At 50.0% G+C, this 12,676-nt stretch overlaps 1 protein-coding gene across 2 annotated transcripts in view; it reads right to left on the minus strand.

The window, feature by feature from the left end:
* Window positions 1–11,881, minus strand: part of LOC140391480 (uncharacterized) — a 291,717-nt gene extending 279,836 nt beyond the window's left edge. For both annotated transcript variants that reach the window (XM_072475986.1, XM_072475985.1), the window contains exon 1: window positions 11,677–11,881. The gene's annotated coding sequence lies outside the window, so the exon portion shown is untranslated. The remainder of the gene's footprint in view (window positions 1–11,676) is intronic.
* Window positions 11,882–12,676: the final 795 nt, after the last annotated feature.

A 12,676-nucleotide genomic window follows, 5' to 3' on the forward strand; every position in this document is an offset into this window, starting at 1 on the left:
TTAAACCGAGATTCCTGAAATAAAACGATCGTCATGATGCGGCCGGCATGGTTACACACTGAACATTTGGGCAGCAATAAAGCAGACATGTTAGCGCGTAAACCGTGAAATCACATTCAAACTTCAGCAATTGTTGGTCGGAACTGTGTTTTTTTTTACATTACACAAGGACGCGGCCTTAGAAATAATCAGCAAATAAATTAATGGAGCGATTGGTGAATCGGTTATCCTCTGTGTCAGTGTCATTCTCTGTGCTTGTGCAAGGGCCAGTGTCTATCCCAGTGCCAGCCTTACATCTGTGAAATTTAGATGATTGTAAGATGCGAACAAACCAGGGGTTTTGCCTGATTCCTGACATTGTTGAAATTGATCTGAACTGGGATCAAACTTCTCCTTCGTTTGGGATCAGGTGTCTGTTAGACATGGTCAGTGCGATTCACTCTTGCTGATGTCAGGCAATGTCAATAATGGAGAAAGCGACCACATTGGACATCAAACCTATCTGCTTATTAAACTTCAAACTTTGAAAGTATGGCAACGAGAATGTCGCCGCGAGGCTGAGACGTCACCATATCACTATGCCAGTGCCCAGGCCAGTGCTAGTACCAGAGCCAGTGCCTATCCCAGAGCTACTGCCAGGGTCAGTGCCATGGCCAGCACTAACGCCAGAGCCAGTGTCTTTCCCAGTGCTAGTGTCAGGACCAGTGTCTGTCCCAGTGCTAGTGTCAGGACCAGTGTCTGTCCCAGTGCTAGTGTCAGGACCAGTGTCTATCCCAGTGCCAGTGTCAGGGTCAATGTTTGTCCAAACGCTCATGCCAGATAGTATGCCAGGGCCAGTTATTCCAGTGCTAGTCCAGAGCGAGTTACTATTCCAGTGATAGTGTCAGGGCCTGTGTCCGTGGCCGAGCGAAGAGCTGTTATCCAGGTGATATCACCAATTTAGAGGTTCGGGCGGCACAGCCGCTGGGTGGTAATAACGGGGGGAGTTTGGAAGGATTCCTCCTCTGACTGGGGTCTCTGTGGTGTCCGCTGGTCGCTCTGTTCTTGGGCGCGGGTAGATTTTCTTTCGTAAAAAAACTTGTTGAAAACAACCCAGGTTAACGAATCCTAATTTTTCTCGATGTAAACTGTTATTTTGTAAAGAACAATCAGTGTAACAGTGTGAAATAGACAGAGAGAGGGTCTGACAGCGACACTGGGAGTGAGACTGGATGTGACACTGGGAGTGTCACTGGGAGTGAGACTGGGAGTGACACTGGGAGTGACACTGGGAGCGAGACTGGGAGCGAGACTGGGAGTGACACTGGGAGTGACACTGGGAGTGACATTGGGAGTGAGACTGGGAGTGACACTGGATGTGACACTGGATGTGTCACTGGGAGTGAGACAGGGAGTGACACTGGGAGTGAGGCTGGGAGTGAGACTGGGAGTGAGATTGGGAGTGACACTGGGAGTGAGACTTGGAGTGAGACTGGGGGTGACACTGGGAGTGACACTGGGAGTGAGACTGGTAGTGAGACTGGGAGTGAGACTGGGAGTGACACTGGGAGTGAGACTGGGAGTGAGACTGGGAGTGACACTGGGAGTGACACTGGATGTGACACTGGGAGTGAGACTGGGAGTGGCACTGGGAGTGAGACTGGGAGTGACACTGGGAGTGACACAGGGAGTGACACTGGGAGTGACACTGGATGTGACACTGGATGTGACACTGGGAGTGACAATGGCAGTGACAATGGGTGTGAAACTGGGAGTGACACCGGGTGTGACGCTGGGACTGACACTGGGAGTGACACTGGATGTGACACTGCGAGTGACACTGGGTTTGACACTGGGAGTGACACTTGGTGTGACACTGGGAGTGACACTGGGAGTGACACTGGATGTGACACTGGGAGTGACACTGAATGTGACACTGGGTGTGACACTGGGAGTGACACTAGGAGTGACACAGGGTGCGACACTGGGAGTGAGACTGGAGGTGACACTGGGAGTGACACTGGAAGTGGCACTGGGAGTGAAACTGGATGTGACACTGGGAGTGACACTGGGAGCGACACTGGGAGTGAGACTGGAGGTGACACTGGGAGTGACACTGGGAGTGACACTGGGAGTGAGACTGGAGGTGACACTGGGAGTGACACCGGGTGTGACGCTGGGAGTGACATTGGGACTGACACTGGGAGTGACACTGGATGTGACACTGGGAGTGACACCGAGAGTGACACTGGAAGTGACGCTGGGAGTGACACTGGATGTGACACTGCGAGTGACACTGGATATGACACTGGGAGTGACACTGGGTGTGAGACTGGATGTGACACTGGGAGTGACACTGGGTGTGACACTGGGAGTGAGACTGGAGGTGACACTGGGAGTGAGACTGGGAGTGACACTGGGAGTGAAACTGGATGTGACACTGGGAGTGACACTGGGAGTGACACTGTGAGTGACACTGGGAGTGAGACTGTGAGTGACACTGGGAGTGACACTGGGAGTGACACTGGGAGTGAGACTGGAGGTGACACTGGGAGTGACACTGGATGTGACACTGGGAGTGAAACTGGATGTGACACTGGGAGTGACACTGGGCGTGACACTGGATGTGACACTGGGTGTGACACTAGGTGTGAATGTGGGAGTGACACTGTGTGTGACACTGGGAGTGAGACTGGGCGTGACACTGGCAGTGACATGGAGTGATACTGGGAGTGAAACTGGATATGACACTGGGTGTAACACTGGCAGTGAGATTGGGTGTGACACTGGGTGTGACAGTGGGAGTGACATTGGCAGTGACACTGGATGTGACACTGGGTGTGACACTGGCAGTGAGATTGGGTGTGACACTGGGTGTGACAGTGGGAGTGACACTGGCAGTGACACTGGGTGTGACACTGGGTGTCTGCAGCCGGGCGGGATTTCGGTGAACATTATTAACCGGGTCCAACAAATTAAACTAAAACCTAATTGAAATCACGCAGCGACTGCAAATGGGAAATGAAAGTGGAAATGTTGGAAATACCCAGCGAAGCGTCTGTGGAGTGAACTTGGAATTTGTGCGGGTTTAACTGTGTCTCATCGAGGCGGCTCAGGTGGCCTGACCTGCTTCTCAATTCCAGTCTCTTTGAAACCGAAAAGCCGGATGCTGAATGGAAAGTGAAGCGTTTCATCTGCTCTCCGCTTCCTCCCATCTGCGGGAAACTCGATTGCGGCTCTTGGTTCTATTGCTGAGAACCTGCGCGCACTCTGAGGTTGTGCACAAGTTGCAGCTGGACCGAATTGTTGGACACGGTGACAGCGATTGTAACGGGCAACACGGAACTCACATCTCCAAAACTCAGCCCGGATAGAGACAGCAAGGTACAGAGAAAATTCGGTCCAAGGCAAAACCGAATAGTATCCCAACGAGATCAATTGAACATTCTGAATTCTCCCTCCGTATACCCGAACAGGCGTTGGAATGTGGCGTCTAGGGGATTTTTACAGTAACTTCACTGCAGTGTTAATGTAAACCGACTTTTGACAATAATAAAGATTATTATATTATTGCCCACAGGGTTGCAATTAGCAAGCTCCCTAAATCTATCACACAAGGCACCACATTACACATACAGCTATTCACCTGCCCGAAATTCGAATTCCTGTGTGGTGAATTCCCCCCCCCCCCTCCCCCCCCCCCCCCAATGCCGTGCTTTCCCCAACCTCCCTGGATGCAGTTTGGACTGAATACTGTCCCTTGTATCCCTAATTCCATTAAAAACAATGATGGTTAAAATCTGCGCAAGCAGCTTGTGAAGTGTCGGAGCGAGTCGGTTATCAGTATCCTTGGTTTAGGAGAGAGTCTGATTTGTTCCTAAGGAATAGGAAGTATTTATTCACAACACTTTTCCAAGTAGGTATGCAAATGCTCAGTGGATGCATTAAATGAAACATTGCAAAAAAAAAATGCAACATTTTTCAAGTGTGGTTCTTTCTCGGCTCCGTGAGGCCGTCAGAGTCAAATATTCAAACACCCGGCAGTAAACATCGGGAGAGGAGATACCTTCAATCATTCAAAATAGAATTAAATCTCGAGTGTTAATTAAAACTTACAACATGCCCACCTCTGTGTGTAGTGATATACATAATTCCGGCGTGGGTATGTGAATACACACAACACGCTTGTGAATATGTGGGTTCTGTGTGAGTGTGTGTTGAACGTGTCTGTTGCGGACTGGTGTAGCTGTGAGTGTGAGAGTGTGAGTGAATGTGAGATTTGTGTTGTAGACAGGAGTGTGTGTGGCTGTATGTGAGCGCGCGTGTGATGTAGAAATGTCTACATTTGTAGGTCTGTGTGGGTGTGTGTGTGTGGTGGTGCCCGTTTGTGTCGGTGTGCGTGTAATGTGTGTGTGTAGGTGGTTGTGTGGTTTGGAGGGTGTAGGTGTGTGTGTCTTTGTTGATATCATAGATTATCATAGATTTTACAGTGCAGAAGGAGGCCATTCGGCCCATCGAGTCTGCACCGGCTCTTGGAAAGCGCACCTTACCCAAGGTCAACATCTCCACCCCATCCCCATAACCCAGTAACCCACCCAACACTAAGGGCAATTTTGGACACGAAGGGCAATTTAGCATGGCCAATCCACCTAACCTGCACATCTTTGGACTGTGGGAGGAAACCGAAGCACCCGGAGGAAACCCACGCAGACACGGGGAGAACGTGCAGACTCCGCACAGACAGTGACCCAAGCCGGAATCGAACCTGGGACCCTGGAGCTGTGAAGCAATTGTGCTAACCACTGTGCTACCGTGCTGCCCCAAATTGTGAAATGTGTGGGTTTGTATAGATAGATGACTTACTGTGTATATGCCACTCTCTGTGTGTGGGCCTGTGTTACTCTCTGTGTGTGGGCCTGTGTTACTCTGTATGTGGGCCTGTGTTACTCTCTGTCTGTGGGCCTGCATTACTCTGTGTGTGTGTGGGCCTGCGTTACTCTGTGTGTGTGGGCCTGTGTTACTCTATGTGTAGGGGCCTGTGTTACTCTGTGTGTGTCTGTGTTACTCTGTGTGTGTGTCTGTGTTACTCTGTGTGTGTGGGTCTGTGTTACTCTGTGTGTGTGTGGGTCTGTGTTACTCTGTGTGTGTGGGCCTGTGTTACTCTGTGTGCGTGGGCCTGTGTTACTCTGTGTGTGTGTGGGTCTGTGTTACTCTGTGTGTGTGGACCTGTGTTACTCTGTGTGTGGACCTGTGTTACTTTGTGTGTGTGTGTGTCAGTGTTACTCTGTGTGTGGGGGCCTGTGTTACTCTGTGTGTGGGGGCCTGTGTCACTCCGTGTGTGTGGGCCTGTGTTACTCTGGGTGTGTGTGGGCCTGTGTTACTCTGTGTGTGTGTGGGTCAGTGTTACTCTGTGTGTGTGGGCCTGTATTACTATGTGTGTGTGTGCTTGTGTTACTCTATGTGTATGAGCTTGTGTTACTCTGTGTGTGTGTCTGGGCCTGTGTTACTCTGTGTGTGTGGGCATGTGTTACTCTGTGTGTGTGTGGGCCTGCGTAACTCTGTGTGTGTGGGCCTGTGTTACTCTGTGTGTGTGTGGGCCTGTGTTACTGTGTGTGGGTGTGTGGGCCTGTGTTACTCTGTGTGTGTGTGTGTGTGTGGGCCTGTGTTACTCTGTGTGTGTGGGCCTGTGTTACTCTGTGTGTGTGTCTGTGTTACTCTGTGTGTGATGTGTGTGGGCCTGTGTTACTTTGTGTGTGTGGGACTGTGTTACTCTGTGTGTGAGGGCCTGTGTTACTCTGTGTGTGTGTGCCTGTGTTACTCTGTGTGTGTGTCTGTGTTACTCTGTGTGTGTGGGCCTGTGTTACTCTGTGTGTGTGTCTGTGTTACTCTGTGTGTGTGTGGGCCTGCATTACTCTGTGTGTGTGGGCCTGTGTTACTCTGCGTGTGTGGGCCTGTGTTACTCTGTGTGTGTGTGGGCCTGTGTTACTCTGTGTGTGTGTGGGCCTGTGTTACTCTGTGTGTGTGGGCCTGTGTTACTCTGTGTGTGTGTCTGTGTTACTCTGTGTGTGTGGTGTGTGGGCCTGCATTACTCTGTGTGTGTGGGCCTGTGTTACTCTGTGTGTGTGGGCCTGTGTTACTCTGTGTGTGTGGGCCTGTGTTACTGTGTGTGTGTGTGTGGGCCTGTGTTACTCTGTGTCTGTGTGTGTGGACCTGTGTTACTCTGTGTGTGTGGGCCTGTGTTACTCTGTGTGTATGGGCCTGAGTTACTCTCTGTGTGTGTGGGCCTGTGCTACTCTCTCTGTGTGTGTGCCTGTGTTACTCTGTGTGTGTGTGTGTGGGCCTGTGTTACTCTGTGTGTGTGTGGGCCTGTATTACTCTGTGTGTGTGGGCCTGTCTTTCTCTGTGTGTGTGGGCCTGGGTTACTCTGTGTGTGTGTGTGTCTGTGTTACTCTGTGTGTGTGGACCTGTGTTACTCTGTGTGTGTGGGCCTGTGTTACTCTGTGTGTGTGGGCCTGTATTACTCTATCTGTGTGTGTGTCTGTGTTACTCTGTGTGTGTGTGGGCCTGTGTTACTCTGTGTGTGTCTGTGTTACTCTGTGTGTGTGTGCGCCTGTATTACTCTGTGTGTATGGGACTGTGTTACTCTGTGTGTATGGGCCTGTGTTACTGTGTGTGTGTGTCTGTGTTACTCTGTATGTGTGTGCCTGTGTTACTCTGCGTGTGTGTGTCTGTGTAACTCTGTGTGTGTGGGCCTGTGCAACTCTGTGTATGTGTGTGTCTTTGTTACTCTGTGTGTGTGGGCCTGTGTTACTCTGTGTGTGGGGGGGTCTGTGTTACTCTGTGTGTTCGTGGGTCTGTGTTACTCTGTGTGTGTGGGACTGTGTTACGCTGTGTGTGTGGGACTGTGTTACTTTGTGTGTGTGTGTGCCTGTGTTACTCTGTGTGTGTGGGCCTGTGTAACTCTATGTGTGTGTGTGGGCCTGTGTTACTCTGTGTGTGTGTGTGGGCCTGTGTTACTCTGTGTGTGTGGGCCTGTGTTACTCTGTGTGAATGGACCTGAGTTACTCTCTGTGTGTGTGGGCCTGTGCTACTCTCTCTGTGTGTGGGCCTGTGTTACTCTGTGTGTGTGTGTGGGGGCTTGTGTTACTCTGTGTGTGTGTGGGCCTGTGTTACTCTGTGTGTGTGGGCCTGTGTTTCTCTGTGTGTGTGGGCCTGGGTTACTCTGTGTGTGTGTGTGTCTGTGTTACTCTGTGTGTGTGGACCTGTGTTACTCTGTGTGTGTGGGCCTGTGTTACTCTGTGTGTGTGTGGGCCTGTATTACTCTATCTGTGTGTGTGTCTGTGTTACTCTGTGTGTGTGTGGGCCTGTGTTACTCTGTGTGTGTCTGTGTTACTCTGTGTGTGTGTGCGCCTGTATTACTTTGTGTGTATGGGACTGTGTTACTCTGTGTGTATGGGCCTGTGTTACTGAGTGTGTGTGTCTGTGTTACTCTGTATGTGTGTGCCTGTGTTACTCTGCGTGTGTGTGTCTGTGTAACTCTGTGTGTGTGGGCCTGTGCAACTCTGTGTATGTGTGTGTCTTTGTTACTCTGTGTGTGTGGGCCTGTGTTACTCTGTGTGTGGGGGGGGGTCTGTGTTACTCTGTGTGTTCGTGGGTCTGTGTTACTCTGTGTGTGTGGGACTGTGTTACTCTGTGTGTGTGGGACTGTGTTACTCTGTGTGTGTGGGACTGTGTTACTTTGTGTGTGTGTGTGCCTGTGTTACTCTGTGCGTGTGGGCCTGTGTAACTCTATGTGTGTGTGTGGGCCTGTGTTACTCTGTGTGTGTGTGGGCCTGTGTTACTCTGTGTGTGTGTGTCTGTGTTACTCTGTGTGTGTGGGCCTATGTTACTCTGTGTGTGTGTGTCTGTGTTACTCTGTGTGTGTGGGCCTGTGTTACTCTGTGTATGTGTGGGTCTGTGTTACTCTGTGTGTGTGTGTGTGGGTCTGTGTTACTCTGTGTGTGTGGGCCTGTGTTACTCTGTGTGTGGGCCTGTGTTACTTTGTGTGTGTGTGTCTGTGTTACTCTGTGCGTGTGTGTGTCTGTGTTACTCTGTGTGTGTGAGCCTGTGTTACTCTGTGTGTGTGTGGGCCTGTGTTACTCTGTGTGTGTGGGGGCCTCTGTTACTCTGTGTGTGTGTGGGTCTGTGTTACTCTGTGTGTGTGTGTGTGTGTGTGGGCCTGCATTACTCTCTGTGTGTGTGGGCCTGTGTTACTCTGTGTGTGTGGGCCTGTGTTACTCTGTGTGTGTGGGGATCTGTGTTACTCTGTGTGTGTGGGCCTGTGTTACTCTGTGTGCGTGTGGGCCTGTGTTACTCTGTGTGTGTGGGCCTGTGTTACTCTCTGTGTGTGTGGGCCTGTGTTACTCTCTGTGCGTGTGGGCCTGTGTTACTCTGTGTGTGTGTGTCTGTGTTACTCTGTGTGTGTGTCTGTGTTACTCTGTGTGTCTGTGTCTGTGTTACTCTGTGTGTGTGTGTCTGTGTTACTCTGTTTGTGTGTGCGAGCATGTGTTACTCTGTGTGTGTGTGTCTGTGTTACTCTGTGTGTCTGTGGGCCTGTGTTACTCTGTGTGTGTGTCTGTGTTACTCTGTGTGTGTGTGTCTGTGTTACTCTGTGTGTGTGGGCCTGTGTTACTCTGTTTGTGTGCGTGAGCATGTGTTACTCTGTGTGTGTGTGAGCCTGTGTTACTCTGTGTGTGTGTCTGTGTTACTCTGTGTGTGTGTGTCTGTGTTACTCTGTGTGTGTGGGCCTGTGTTACTCTGTTTGTGTGCGTGAGCATGTGTTACTCTGTGTGTGTGTGCCTCTGTTACTCTGTGTGTGTGGGTCTGTGTTACTCTGTGTGTGTGTGTCTGTGTTACTCTGTGTGTGTGGGCCTGTGTTACTCTGTATGTGGGCCTGTGTTACTCTGTGTGTGTGGGCCTGTGTTACTCTGTATGTGGGCCTGTGTTACTCTCCTTTGCCAAAATCTGATAACAGTGTCGAATCCATCTCCTGTTGAAGAATAAATATCGACGACTCAATGTCCCCACCAACAAGGCGTTGTGGACAAATTTGCGCTCGGATTGGATGGACTGATCTCTGGGTCGGTTCCCGGCCGCTGCTCGGACCAGTGCCGCGTCCTCCTGTTAAACACATCCCGCCGGCCAGTTCACAGAACGAGCCGATTTACAAATAGAGCGCATTTGGGGCATTAAAATAATAAAAATCAGTCTCAGTAAATTATTGTTCGCGTGCAAGGAAATCGGGCTGAAAAAATATTCTCTCAGCAGGGAAATTAAGTGAACTATTTGTTGAAAAAGCAGTGGGCTGGGCCGGTGGGGGTGTTTGGGGACACTGTCTGTTTACTCAGCAATGTGGACGGGCCTCGTGTTAATAAAATCACTCCCCTGTCGCTTTGTTTAAACTTGCTCAGCATTGAATTAAATAGATGGGACTTTCAGTGAAGCCACCTTTGAACATGATTATTTGTAACAAAGTGATCAGGTTTTGGTCAATGTGTCTCAGTCACTCCGAGCTGGAATGATGGACAGGTTGCCAGCCGAGGCGGATTCACTCTCCCTGCTTTGTGAACTAATTCTGCCCGGGCCTCTCGCCACTGTTTCGCGGGAGTCTCGCTGTCCCCGAGGCATCTTCATTGACACAAACTGCCCAAATCCTCATCAGCGAGTTCCCGTCACTGTGCAAAATGTAACCCAGAAAGGTATCGATACAATAAATCGGTTAATTGACTGGAAGCTTCCATCGTGTTAATACACCTGTTCCTCACAATCAGCCTCCTCCCTCCCCCTCCTCCCTAACCCCTCCTCACTATCCACCTCCATCACTATCCCCCTCCACACTACCCCCTCCTCCCTCCCACTCCCCCTCCTCCCTACCCCCTCCTCCCTCCCTCTCCTCACTATCCCCCTCCACCCGCCCCCTCCTCCCTACCTCCTCCTCACTATCCCCTCCTCACTATCCTCCTCCCTCACTATCCTCCTCCCTCCCTATCCCCCTCCTCACTATCCCCCTCCTCCCGCCCCCTCCTCCCTACCTCCGCCTCACTATCCCACCCTCACTATCCTCCTCCTTCACTATCCCCCTCCTCATTATCCTTCTCCTCACTATCCCCTCCTCACTATCCCCTCCTCCCTACCCCCTCCTCACTATCCCCTCCTCACTATCCCCTCCTCCCTACCCCCTCCTCACTATCCTCCTCCTTCACTATCCCCCTCCTCATTATCCTCCTCCTCACTATCCCCTCCTCACTAACCTCCTCCCTCACTATCCCCTCCTCACTATCCCCCTCCTCCTTACCCCCTCCTCATTATCCCCTCCTCATTATCCCCTCCTCCCTACCCCTTACCTCACTATCCCTCTGCTCTCTACTCCTTCTCACTATCCCCTCCTTACTACCGCTCCTCACTCTCCCCCTCCTCCCTACCCTCTCCTCCCTACCCTTTCCTCACTATCCGTCCTCACTACCCCCCTCCTCCCTACCCCCTCCTCACTATCCTCTCCTCACTACCCCCTCCTCACTATCCCCTTCCTCACTACCCCCTCCTCACTATCCCCCTTCCTCACTCCCCCGTCCTCACTACCCCCTCCTAACTATCCCCCTCCTCACTATCCCCCCTCCTCCTAACTATCCCCTCCTCACTATCCTCCCTCCTCCTCACTATCTCCCTACTCACTACCCCCTCCTCACCAATCCCCTCTTCACTATCCCCTCCTCGCTATCCCCCTCCTCACTATCCCCCTCCCTCACTCCTCACTATCAACCGGGAGCTCATTCCAGTAGCAGTTTGTGTAGAATTGGGATTGGGCCGGTTAAATCCCAGGAATGATGGAGAATATGTTTCCTATTCCTGTCCCTCTCGCCCTATTCATTTTGTTTTATTGTTTTGGTGATAACTGATTTATAGAAAAGTGTCAACATTTTTCTCAAATTAATAAGTGACTATTAAAAAATCTACAGTAGCGGGTCCGATAATCCCGCTGACAGGAACCCAAACCGCCGAAAGGTGAGTTTAAACACTCGGTCCAACTCCAAATAACTTTGCTGTTGTCCAGGATTCATTCCCTGGGAGAGTTTGGGCCGGATGATAGATTCCGCCGCTCCGTCCGGTACAAATGCGAGTTAAAAAAAATAAAACATTCAAATCATTTCATCGCCTTTAACACAGTTAATATCAGGTCTCGGGTTTCCAAACAAAAACATTTTAAATTTAGATTTAAAATGTGCCCCAGGCAGGAACTTACATTGAATAAAATAAATATTGTGTAATAAGGAGGGTCTGTGTCCGTTCCACCCATTCCACATCACCCCACTCACAGACACATCGATAAAACCGCTGAACTATATCGACTGTCCTTTGATAGGATGAAGTTTAGTTGCAAAACACGTTTTAATGACCGTGGCGATATAATCGCGAATTTCAATCAATAACTGGACAATAATTCATTAACCGCCCTTCAATGAAAGAATATTTGTTACAGTTAATTCCGTCTCAGCCGCAATTCCATTGATCCCAGTCTTATTTTTCAATAGAACTGGAGTCCTGGACTTGGAATTAAACTGGTGTCAGCGGCTGAATGAAGCGGCTCACAAGCCTTACATTCATCATCAATATTTTAGAAAGAATTACAGGCGGGCTCCACCAGAATGAAGTTGGACTTACATTGAGGACCAGCTCGCTGTTCTGTTTAGCGGCACCGCACAGTCCGGCCCTGTCCCCGAGCATGCTTCGAGAATATGGTTTAAAACCGAAATGGGCTTCGGTGCCACATTAGGAGCATTTGGTGTTTACGAAGTTATGAGAGCTTGTAAAAAGCACAAGGTGCAAATGTATGTAGAAACGGCGCAGAGACACATCCAGCAACACTTCCTCAATGCACACTGAATGGGAAAAAATCAAATTCAATTTATTATTGATAGAAAGATTTTAAAAGACAATTTGCCGTTATTGTTTCTCTTTGCAAAGGGACCCTTCTTACATATTCAAAAGCCTTTTGTGTGACACAGAACAATACAGCAAAACAAGTATTCTAATAAATGGCCATTTTTGTTCCCACTCGACGCTGAATGAGGCGAACAAGTCTGCCCCCGGCAGCTGCAATTCTTAAAGCGGCAGGGGGAGGTGGTGACTACAGCAGCCTCCGACAGTCCAACAGCGGAGCAGCAGTGCTCAGTGCGCCTCGGCCCTCTCTCTCTCCTCCCTCTCTCCTTCCTCCTCTCCCCTCTTCCACTCATTTCCCCCTCTCCTTCCCTCCGTTATCGCCCCTCTCTCCTCCCCTGCCCACCTTCTCTCCCTCATTCCTCTCCCGTTTATTTAACCCAAGGAGACTGATTTTTAAAAATGTGTTGATGTGATTGAAACTGGAAAACATTTTCCCTCAAACATCGCCGATGCCAGTCTTTCACTTTATGTTGGATCCAATCAGAGACCCCGCGGGTAATATTAATAACAACAGAATTATATTAATATTTGGTAAAATTCTGAGAAACTGCATTTCAGTTAATGATTGCCTTTGGAAAAGATTCTGGTGCAGGATGTTAATGTGGATCGTTCAGATTTAGGTACACTTGTTCAGAATTATATATCTGTCCGATTCACAGAAAACAAATGGCTAAATTATTTGTCAGCTTTAGGGTCACAGGGTCTGTTTTTGCAAACTGGA

This window comes from Scyliorhinus torazame, chromosome 15 (assembly GCF_047496885.1).
Source record: "Scyliorhinus torazame isolate Kashiwa2021f chromosome 15, sScyTor2.1, whole genome shotgun sequence".
Lineage (NCBI taxonomy): Eukaryota > Metazoa > Chordata > Chondrichthyes > Carcharhiniformes > Scyliorhinidae > Scyliorhinus > Scyliorhinus torazame.